Source organism: Schistocerca piceifrons, chromosome 1 (assembly GCF_021461385.2).
Source record: "Schistocerca piceifrons isolate TAMUIC-IGC-003096 chromosome 1, iqSchPice1.1, whole genome shotgun sequence".
NCBI classification, from domain to species: domain Eukaryota; kingdom Metazoa; phylum Arthropoda; class Insecta; order Orthoptera; family Acrididae; genus Schistocerca; species Schistocerca piceifrons.
In genome coordinates, this window is record NC_060138.1 from 837,185,616 (window position 1) to 837,196,073 (window position 10,458).

Here is a 10,458-nt window from a genome sequence, read left to right on the forward strand (position 1 = left end):
AACTGGGGCACCATTTGTGCAAACTGCAGAACAACTTTTCTGAAACACCAGTTGTGTCAACATGTTGTCTTATTGCACTAATGGAGCACTTCATGGAGCATAGAGAAATGTCATACAAGATCACTTTCTTTCTTTTGAATTAAGGATTTTTAAACATGGGGTTTTTCACCGAAACTGTATTCAAATAAGTAGTTAATCTCCCACTCTTCGCTCTAAACTCAGATTTTTATATTCCACCTTTTTGACATTGTGTGTTACTGTAATAGGAAATAACTACAGTGATAGAATCAAAACCAGAATAATAGCCGTAGTAATAACCAAAATGGTGCCCACAACGAAAGCACAATGTGAAGGAGAGTAAATCTGAACACAACACCAAAAGCAACTAGACTAACGAACCAGTGATGCCTCTTCGAAGTTGGACAGCCAGTGAACGCGCAAGAGCCTATGCTTTGAGGAAACAGTTGAAGAGAGGCCACCCCACTTGACTGCTGATAAACAAGTGAACCACAGACTGTAGCGTGGCCATCAAGTCACCTAGCATGTAGAGTTGGAGAAGGAAGTGATTGCTGAAGGGGAATGGTTTGTGATCCAAGTTCTGCCATGCCTGTAGCAAGCTCTTCAGCTAAGAGTTGTGAGACCATATTAACTCCTGTATAAGTAACAGGTGATTCACACTAGACTGTCATGCAACAACCCATCATGTAACGTCAACTACAGGGTGTATTCTGTAGTCACATCATGTCACAGCAATTCGTTTAGACCAGTAATGAGTGATAAAAGTAAGACTGTCAGTTACAGTGCTGAACAGTGAAAGTGAGGTTATCTGTGTAACAAAAAACCAGAGTATAGTATCAGAACTGAGGAACTAACAAAGTTAAAGTTTATTAATGGCCAAAGCAAACCTCATAACGGATATTCTTGATCAATTTTATATGATAAGTTGCTGAGAAGTAATACAACATTTCAAAACAACGACATTTTTTTACTAGCGAAAATATATACATACAGTCCTATCAAGCAATATTTATAGGGAGCTACACAGAGCCTGTATATCTTACACATTACTTCTTTTGTATATAGCCAATAACATCGTAAACATCTACATCTTTTTCCTCAGTAGAGCTGAGTTTTTCAGTTATGAAAGGTTATTTAATGAAAATTGTTTCATCAATTTATGTTCTTATCATACATAATGTATGCATGAGCTCTGTTCTGTTATTGTAAAGACTAAACCATTTTTCACTTTCAGATGTGTGGCCTCACCTTTGGAAGAAACCTATGCATAACCCCAAGTGTATGAGAAAATGAAGTTAACTGAATCAGGCCTGATCATGATGTCAGCACACCTTTAAGACCAGTGCTGTAATCAATATATACAATTAAACGATTGACTCTATAAAAGATTGTGGCTCAGCAGTGAATCTTAAGGTGGGGAATACACATTTTATCACTGAAAAATTTTAAATATGGTCAAGGAAGCAACATCTACTCAAATCAAAGGCATGCTATGAATGAGCTCTTTAGTTCATTGCAAAAAGACATGAGAATGGATAAGCATCTAAATAAGTCATGAAATCACAAGAGTTACAAGTCTACAAAATTAACTATGCGAAGTAGGTAAGTTAACTGTCAGCTGGCAACCTTACACAGTGATGTAGGAATGAGCTCATAATCACATATGTGAATTTGTGAAATTTAGCTGGACCTGCCTACAGATCAGTTGCAGTGGATGTTTGTTTGATCAGAGAAACGAAGAAGCCCATGCAAATGAGAATGTGCTGATAAACATGAGAAAGGGAATCCAAACATCATTATGAACTTAAAGCTCACGATTGTCCTAACATGCCGAAGCTTACAGTTATGCTCACAATTATAGGCGCTGTGATATGAGTAGATTGGTGATACTGTGTCTGGCTGCCATCAAGTAAGTCGCTAGAACTGCTCTACCAAAGACTTCAACATTGGACCCACTCTCTTAATGGAGTCTGCTGTTCCAATTGATAGTGAAGCTTGCAGAGTACCAATGCGTTTAGTGCCAAGATCAGAGACGAAGTCTAAATCTCTAATCCGCACAAAATTGACTTCACCATTATTCCTGCCATGAATCTTGGCAATTAACCTTGTTAAAGGTATATCAGTCTGCCAATGGAGAAATTTTTTCCTAGTAACAAAATCTCTGTCAAGCAGATGTGAAACGTTAAAAAGCAGTAATCTCGCTTTTGTGCTACGTCCAGTTGCCATCACATCAATTTCATCAGTCAGTGCCCTCGCAACCAGTAGCTAGCCTTGCAACACAGGCCATGAGAAAAGCTAGGAAACAGTGCTCGAGGCAATCCATCAACTCTCCGGTTTCTTCTGAACCTGCAACAAGTCAGAGGTGTTTTGCCATGTTTTCTGGACAGCCAGGAGATGTTTATCATTTGAATACATTTTTTTGTAGCATGGTCTTAACGCTTACTTCCTGCTGGTAGATTTCTATCGTCCACAACAAAAGCTTTCGGCTCCTCCATCCTAAGTGGATATGTGCAATAAGCTGCTCAAAAAGCCAGGTGCCAGTATGACTCTAGCTGAGGTGACTTTCCCCAAGAAAACACAGGGGCAGCTTCTACCCATGCATCCCCTGCCAACGCCGAATTCCCCTTTCCCCAGAGGTGGGTGGTTCTGCCATGTCACGCTTGTGATTTTCCGTCGTGTATCGTCAGTGCTTCTCAGTTGTGATGTTAACCCAGAAAAGAACTGAAATAGCCAGCACTGGGCTAAGTTAAAGAATGTAAAAAAAGGAAATGTAATCAGCTCATACAACCGCTGTAATCTCAATAATCCACGTACACTTTTATATTATCAGACCCTGTCTGACTCAGCTTGTGTACTATCGAATTATTTTGTAAAATACCAATGCAAATATACCAGCCAAATGGCTTGCCACTTTTCATCACATCCTGTTTGCACAAAACTTTTGTGCAGGAGGGGCTTCACAGAAGAAAGGTAGTGGGGCATAAATGAGCAAACTTTTGACTGAGCAGTTCCCAGTAACATGGACGAGTTTAATTAGATTACTCTCATTGACAACATCTGAAAAGAAGGTAACAAACAAAAGGTATCTTCGTCAACCAGAACAAGGAAATAAAGGTCCAAAAAAAAGTAACACACATTCATCTACAGGGAAACCACCTGACACATTCATCCTTTAAGCTCGCCATGTTGCTGAAAGTCATAACATGGTGCTATGGCAGATTGAGGCTCATCTACAACTTTACAAACTAGTCATCAAATGCCCAGCTGCTATAATCATTCACCCATTCACCAAGGCTGGAGTTGAAATTATGTTACAATATTGTTCTGTTACTCTGCCCTTTTTCAAACTTTGGTTCCGTGATTAGTCTCTAAGTGACATGACAAATCAGCAATGGACTAAAAGTCCATTCATACCAGTTATATACAATATTGATCACTACTGCAGAGTAAACGTTTATTAAGGAGTATGTGTTTCACATTATAGATCAAGAGTTACCGGAAACAAAGGTTAGTGATTATTACATTCTTATATCATGAGAGGAAGCACTAGACAACGATTGACTGAAACAGGGGGAAGGAATACAGTATATGACGGATGAGTAGCTTTGAGAGATGAGATAGTGAGGGCAGCAGAGGATCAAGAAAAGTAAAAAGACAACATCCAGTAGGAATCATGAATGAACTGATGAAACACGCAAATATAAAAATGCAGCAAATAAAGTAACGAAAGGGAATATAAAGGTCTAAAAAATAAGACTGCCAAAACACGCAAAATGGGTGCACAAGAATGACTAGAGGACAAATGTGAGCGTTTAGAAGCATACTGCACTAGGGGAAAGATAGAGAAGCAGATGTATGAATATCAAGAATTCAGATGAGAAACCAGTACTAAAGCAAAGAAGGCAGAGCTAAATGATGGAAGGAGTATACAGGGCGAATTATCTATAACTTGGACTGGGAATATTGCAGAAAACGCTAAGTGCTATTGATATGATACTGTTATGTTTGCTTACAGTCTGCTTGCGTGTTCCTTGAGTGTACTACGACTCATTAGTCAGTTAGAATATGACATTCAAGTAGTAGCTCGTGAGTGGATGATGGGATTTACCGGTGCACAAAAAAGCCGACATATTCATGATGGTTCAAATGGCTCTAAGCACTAAGGGACTTAACATCTGAGATCATCAGTCCCCTAGACTCAGAACTACTTAAACCTAACTAACCTAAGGACATCACACACATCCATACCCGAGGCAGGTTTCGAACCTGCGATTGTAGCAGCAGCGTGCTTCCAGACTGAAGTGAGTAGGACCGCTCGGCCACTGCGGCCGACTGTTCATGATGTATGGAGAATGTAGGAAGAACGCAGTTCGTTCTTGTACGGTGTATGGTGCAAGATCCCAATAGACATCAACTGCCTCCACAATTGTTCATCAATCTATTCAACTATTTACGTGAAAGTGGCAGTGTAACACCTAGACAGCGTAACTAAAGGAAACAAGCGACTGTTGCAGTTGACACCACACATTAGCTCCTGCACAATCACAAGAGAAAGTGGCATGAGTCAGGTAAATATCCTACGCATTTGCCATCGACGTAGGTTCCATCCCAGTCACATATCCGTCCATCAAGAGCTGCATGGAAACAATTATGAGAATCGTAACAAAAGAAAAAAGTGACTGTTGCAGTTGGACTGTTGCAGTTGACACACACGTTAGCTCCTGCACAATCACAAGAGAAAGTGGCATGAGTAAGGCAAATGTCCTACGCATTTGCCACTGATACAGGTTCCATCGCAGTCACATATCTCTCCATCAACAGCTGCATGGAAACAAGTATGAGAATCTTTTTAATTTCTGTACATGGGCATTAAGACAGGATACTCCATATGTACTATGTATCTTGTTTAGTAATGAAACCACATTTACCAGTCATTGTCACCGAAACATGCACTATTGTTCTGATGGCAATCTTTGTTGCCTTCGTAGGTTGAACGTCAGCGTCCATGGAGTGTAAACATATGATGTGGGATAGTGAACCATCAGCTCATAGGCCTGTTTTTCATAGACAGAACCCTGAATGCATATTGCAGCCTCCTAACAGTCCATCTTCATTAGTAGTAGAAGACATTCTGCTGCAGGCTAGGAGGAACTTGTGCTACCAACATAATGGGTGTGCAGCCCATAGTGCACGAAGTACTAAAGCATGTCTAGATAAACTGTATTCCAGTCATTGGTCTGGATGAAGGGGACGTGTACCTTTGTCGGCCCCTGCCCTGAATTTGGCGCCTGTAGACTTTTTTCTGTGGGGGAAGCTGAAAGATGCTGTCTGTGAGGACATACCGACTACACCCAATGATATGTAACGACGCATTACTCCAGCCTGCACGGACATCCTGCTGAAATGCTAGCACACGTGCAGTAGTCGTTCCATACCAGACTAAGAAAGCGTATATTGCCACTGCCATGGTCATTTTAAACACAACCTGTGATGATCAATTGCCGTGTTACTGGTGAGAACGCACATAACTAGTGAATGCCCTCGTGTTGTTCTTTAGTACATGCTACTACAGGTGTTGTATCCAGGAGTCAGTGTAGCAACTTTTTCAGTCTGGAACCGCACTGCTGCTACGGTTGTAGGTTTGAATCCTGCCTCGGGCATGGATGTGTGTGATGTCCTTTGGTTAGTTAGGTTTAAGTGGTTCTAAGTCTACGGGACTGATGACCTAAGATGTTAAGTCCCATAGTGCTTAGAGCCATTTGAACCATCTTGTAGGAACTTTTCAAAATACGATATCTCGTAAACGACTCATACTAGAATCCTGCAACAAACTCTAATGACATTCTAATTTACCTTACATTTAATCTGTTAATGTCAACAGGCATTGTTCCATGTTAAAAAGTGTATGTTTGCACAAAAACACGCTTTGATAGTGTTATCACCATCTGTTAATTGGCTAACAATACAAGCCTCTGATTGCCAGTCCATTCTGTGAAAACCGCATATCAATAGCAATATCCATTTCCACAACACTTGCGGTGCAAATTTTAGGTGATTTATTCTGTGTAGATGGTCTATACAAGGGAAATGAACTTGAAGGCAATATTATAGAGAGAGACGGGGTAGTAAAGAAAGATGACATGGGAGATATAACACTGGGAAAAGAATTTGACTGAGTACTGAAAGACCTACGTCGAAACAAGGCCTTTGGAACAGACGACATTGCACCAGAACTACTGTTAGCTTTGGGTAGCCAACCATGACAAAACTATTCCATCTCGTTTGCAAGAAGCATGAGACAGACGAAATACCCTCAGACTTCAAGAAAACTGCAGTAATTCCAATTCCAAAGAAAGCAGGTGCTGTCAGATGTGTGTGTAACCGAAATATCAGTTTAATAAATCGTTGTTGCAAAACACTAGCTCGAATGTTTACACAAGAATGGAGAAACTGGTAGAAGCTGACCTCAGGGGAAGACAAGTTTGGGTTCCTGAGAATTGTAGGAACATGCGAGGTAATACTGACCCTACAACTTCTCTTAGAAGATAGGTTAACGAAACGTAAACCTATGTTTATAGCATTCGTAGACACAGAACTGGTTTTTGATAATGTTGACTGGAATACTCCAAGGGTACCCATAGAATAGTTTCTAGGGGGGCTAGACCTGTGGGTACTGAGTATTTTTTATGTTTTTGAAGCCAAATGATGACTTGTAAGAAACCATAAAGAAGTTCCAGTTGCCGGCCGAAGTGGTCGTGCGGTTCTAGGCGCTGCAGTCTGGAACCGCGGGACCGCTACGGTCGCAGGTTCGAATCCTGCCTTGGGCATGGATGTGTGTGATGTCCTTAGGTTAGTTAGGTTTAAGTAGTTCTAAGTCCTAGGTCTAATGACCTCAGAAGTTGAGTCCCATAGTGCTCAGAGCCAAGTTCCAGTTCCAACCCTGTTAAATCTGATAATATCGACTTTCTTGAAAGAAAAACAAGTGACTATATTATACTTTTTTCCTTTCTCTGTGAGCTCAGAGGGGGGAGGGGGGGCAGGGACCGCCCATCCTTCCTTGAGTCCTGGGTGTGGGCAGAGACTTGGAACAGTCTTTTTGAAAATCTGGAGGTATAAGAGTAAAATAAGGGAAGAAAAAGGCTGTTTACAACTTGTACAGAAACGAATGGGCAGTTGTAATAGTCGAAGGGTACGAATGAAATGGAAGGCAGTGGCTGAGAAGGAGTGAGAGATTTGTAGCCTATCGATAATGTTATTCAAATTGTAAATTGACCAAGTAGTAAAGGACACCAAAGAAAAAACAGGAGTGCTAATTAAAGTCCAGAGAGAAGAGATAAAAACCTTAAGATGTGCGAATGACAATGTGATTCTGTCAGAGATAGCAAAGGATTTGGAAAAGCATTTGAATGGAATGGACTGCATCTTGAAAGGAGGATATATGATGAACACCGACAAGAGGAAAAGAACGATGATGAAATGTAGTCGAATTAAATCAGATGTTGCCAAGGAAATTACGTTATGAAAAAAGATGCTGAGAGTAGTATATGGTTCTGCTATTAGGGTGGCAAAAACTGATGATGGTTGAAGTAGCAATGATATAAAATGTGTACTGGAAATAGCAAGAAAAATGCTTCTGAAGAAGAGAAATTTGTTAACACTGAATACAGATGTATGTGTTAGGAAGTATCCCAGTTCCATGTGACTGTGATGTATGTTTTCAACATTCTCATACGACAAACAACACGCCAACACCTAAATATCACTAAAAAGTATGTGAAAACATGGTATGTGCTTCTACTTTGCTGCAACATTCATAAAGTAAAAGATAAACAGGCACTGAACACGGAATATTATTCTTAAGTAAAAATCATATGACAGACATGCGATATATTGATAGTGCCAAGTGTGATAATTAGTGTAAGCATAAAGAAAAAGAGCCATGTCCTAATTTGAGGTCCATAATTAATAGTAAAAAATAATATGTACATGTGGCATCATAACGAAAAGTGTTGAGTACATGGCGTTATTCACTGCTACAGTAAAAAAAATTAAGTACATACATCGTCTGAAAAAGAAGATAATAGACATAAATGAATAATAATATTGATTTATAACCTGATCTGTGACAGGTTTTTACACTGTCACACGAGAAATGTGGAGTGATCACATTGACACACAGGAGTGGTGGGGATGCGCTATCACAACAACTATTCTGGAGAGATGTGCAGTTAATCTTGGTGGGTGTGAGTGTGGCTTCAGTTCATACAGTGGGTGTGGTGCATGTGACAGATTCATCTCTGGCTGGAGACGTCTGGTAGACCGTCGTCTCCCAGGCCAGGAACCATTAGGAACAGGGTGAGACTGAGTCTATCAATGTGGTGGCACTAGGTGTCTAAATGATCACAGGACTATGGCTTCTCCTCTGTATAGTCTCGAACTCAACATGCACTTTTGCTGAAGGAAGACTCTGTTTGTAGTCCTTCTCGAAGCTCGACCTATTACGAATATATTTTGGTCAGTCCGAGATTGTTAACTCGACTTTACAATGACAGTGATGTGGTAATGGGTCTATCGAGTCCAGAACAGATTTCAGTTGTGGAGTAGCGTGAACAGGTAGGTCCTTACTGTCCATGGGTTTAGCCGGCCAGAGTGGCCGAGCGGTTCTAGGCGCTAGAGTCTGGAACCGCGCGACCGCTACGGTTCGAATCCTGCCTCGGGCATGGTTGTGATGTCCTTAGGTTAGTTAGGTTTAAGTAGTTCTACGTTCTAGGGGACTGATGACCTCAGAAGTTAAGTCCCATAGTGCTCAGAGCCATTTTTTTTGTCCATGGGTTTAGACTGAAGTGGGTGTGTTGATCAATGCTGTTTACCTTGGTTAATAGACTCTGGGTGTTCTCCCTAATACAGCAGATTGTGGTAATCTAACAGCTGCCTTGTAATGCAGTTCTGTAAAGTGGTACAGACTGGTTGTGCAACGTATCTTCCACAAGGAAAAAAGGTATGTCTATCGATCACTTTAATGTAGTCTCTCTGTACCAGAAGGGCTATAGGGAAATGTTCATTTCCTGTTGTACAGAGAGACAATAGTACAAGTAATGTCAAATTTCCAGAGTAAACATCAACAGCTGCAGTGTCCTGAGTTACAGCATGCTCTGTGTTTTGATGGGAGCCACTTCTCTGTTCTGCAGAAGCTCAAACTCTCCTGGGATCATCCTCCAGCCAAGCCTCTGTCCCAGTGTTCCACCTTTCATTCTTCAGCTGAAAGTGAAAGTAAATGAGCCACAGTGACTCGTCGCTAGCTGTTTTTCCATTAGCCCTTCCAGCTGGGCTGGGTGTCAGCTGCCATGTCACCTGGGGCCGGCTCTCCCCACTCCCTGTCTGAGATGGTAACACGTCCATCCTTTCACGCTCATAACTGCAAAATATGCGAAACTAGATCTTGGAACTTACCCTACACCCCGCCTGGCCAGCTGCGCTGCTGCTTTCTGAAACTGGAAATGGGCAGTCTGGAAAGACTAGATATCTCCGTAAATGAGGGACTGTGGTCCCTACTAGGTAGACGTTTTTTACCGAATAATGCCTCCCTAGTTAAAATCTTCTTTTTTTCAAACAAGATAGTTTGAGTCGCTGCCTGGCTCCTCTCAGGATATGCAGAGCAGAGGCTTGCTCTTCCAGCCTGTGGGTCAAATTGATTTGGCCAGACCGGCGAACAGGTGCACTCCACACTAAAATCAGCAGGAATTTCAGGGCTCTGATAGAGAAGTTTCCCGCATTCTAATAATCAGGATATCAGTCGGCATAGTTTGCAAATTTTTGTGAAGGCGTAAGAACATTACAGCTGCTGCAGCGCGCCCTTCCTCGCTCACAGCATTCCATTTTCTGCTGCCACCTGAATCAAGGTGAAAGGGTAAAGTATTGCTGCACCAGTTTAGGGTTGTCAAACGATATTAACAGCTCCCTGTTCTTTGGTGAGCCACAGTTTGAGATCCTCCATCCTCAGTACTTCTTATTTCTGAAGTTGACCCAGAGAGTAACTGAAATAGCCTGCACCAGGGTGAATTAAAGGATGTTAACAAGGGGAATGAAATCAGCATGTAAAACCACTGTGACCTCATCAATCCATCTAAACTTTTATATTAACAGACCCTGTCTACCTCAATTTGTGTGTGATCGATTTATTTTATCAAAAATGAATGAAAAGAAACGAGCCAAAGGACTTTCCACTTTTCAATTCAATGAAAAGAATATACAAGTCGTCATGGGACATTTGCAATTTGTCTTGAAAACAACGAAAACTGATAAAATAAAGATTAAGAAGACATGAGAGCATGAAATACACTGGTGCAAGGGGAGTAAGTACCGAGAAAAATAGGTCAATTTAGCAGACGACATTGGAGTTCCACCACCAACTACACCATCAAAACTTTCTTCTCATGGTAC